At 46.6% G+C, this 1,804-nt stretch overlaps 1 pseudogene; it reads right to left on the bottom strand.

Annotated features, from left to right (window-relative positions):
- Positions 1-1,425: 1,425 nt before the first annotated feature.
- On the bottom strand, positions 1,426-1,543 carry LOC126177923 (5S ribosomal RNA; annotated as a pseudogene).
- Between the last annotated feature and the right edge of the window lie 261 nt (positions 1,544-1,804).

Here is a 1,804-nt window from a genome sequence, read left to right as displayed (position 1 = left end):
GCTGACGGCGGGCGGTCCCGCTCCGTGTCCGCCCAGACGTGAAGCCGCTCAATTTGGAAATGGAGCGGCTAATTCCTGTGGAAACAAAGGAGGCAGGCGCGCCGTGTTGACGCAGGCCGGAGGTGACGCGACACCCGGCGCTGGTGACGCGCGGGCGTGTCCGCGGCAGCGACCCCGGCTGGCTGGCCAGCAGAGTGGATTAAGTGGCGCTGCGACGAGTGTGTTTTGAGACTCGCTCACCTACTGCCACCTGCTGCTTACCAGCTGCTACCTAGGTCGGAACGGTTAGCGGAAAACATATTTACTGGTGTTCCGGCTATCGTGCACAATTTGGTAATGAACCTATGAAGGAGAGGTAGCATAATTAGTGTTTCTCGTCAGTTACGTGGTGCCGGCCGGTATAGCCGAGCGGTTCTAGGCGCTTCAGTCTAGGATTCCTGAGGCATGGGGAAAGAAATCAACTAAGTTCTTTGAAAGGAATCACCCCAGTGTTTGCCTCAAGCAATATGCGGAAACCTTAATCTGTGTGACCGGACGGGACTTCAGCCCATCTTCCCAAATCCGATGATCATAAGAATGAGTACTCACATTTACATACTGTAATACTGTACATACTGTAATATGTTTACTGAACCGTGAAAAAAAGGTAAAATGTAAACAGTAAACGGTCCAAGAACGAGAACTTCAATAAAGAGCAGCCTGAATCAGTAAGGGCATTGTGGGTAAGTGATTGAGGTGTTGGACTGTCAATGAGACATGCCGTGTGAAAAACTCCCTCGTGCGATTTTGTTTTTGCAAAACATTATGAATTTCCGTCCGCTCATCAAAATGTTTGTTCTGGTTATAGAATATGAGTCATGTGGTAAGAATACATTACCGACGCAAGTGAATGTCATGAACAATGAGAGCAGGCGAGATACCACGAATTGTTTAATAATGTAGCCCCTGTAATTAAAAATGGTGTCTATCACTCTGATCAAAAGCGGAAACATTCACCTTTCCTTGACTCAGTATTTCCAGATATTTTCGTCCGTTATTACTCAGTCGTTCCTATTCAGAGTTACTTACACCTTTTTACAGTTCTCTTGTTTCTCTCACTAATTGTGCTAATATACCCTCACACCTTGCCAATTATTTTTCCTCCATAGTCTCCACTGCTACCAAAATCAAAGTTCAGAATCACTCTTCTTCGTCTACGTACGTTATAAAATACTTGATTATTCCAAAACTCCGTCTTCAGGCCGCGAGTGGCCTACCGGGACCATTCGACCTCCGTGTCATCCTCGGTGGAGGATGCGGTTGGGAGGGGCGTGGGGTCAGCAAACCGCTCTCCCGGTCGTAAGATGGTATTCTTGACCGAAGCCTCTACTACTCGGTCGAGTAGCTCCTCAATTGGCATTACGAGGCTGAGTGCACCCGGAAAAATGGCAACAGCACATGGCGGCCTGGATGGTCACCCATCCAAGTGCCGACCACGCCCGACAGCGCATAACTTCGGTGATCTCACGGAAACCGGTGTATCCACTGCGGCAAGGCCGCTGCCCGATTATTCCTAAAACTAAATCTATTATTTCGAGTCGTCAATAATTTGTTTTACTCTTGAAACTGCTAGCATCGGTATTGATGACGGGACGATAGAGTTGTACATAAATCGGTATTGATGACGGGACGGTAGAGTTGTACAAATTAAATAAAAAAATTACCAAGCATTTATTTCAAATTTTTATTTAGCAAATATTCTTAAATAATTGCCAAGATTGCTTTTTTTCCTTTATTTGGGGCGGGTTGGAAGCAGCTTAGTACG

Source organism: Schistocerca cancellata, chromosome 3 (assembly GCF_023864275.1).
Source record: "Schistocerca cancellata isolate TAMUIC-IGC-003103 chromosome 3, iqSchCanc2.1, whole genome shotgun sequence".
Classification (NCBI taxonomy): domain Eukaryota; kingdom Metazoa; phylum Arthropoda; class Insecta; order Orthoptera; family Acrididae; genus Schistocerca; species Schistocerca cancellata.
Note: the sequence above shows the minus strand (reverse complement) of the source record. Positions and strands in the feature narration are given on the sequence as shown.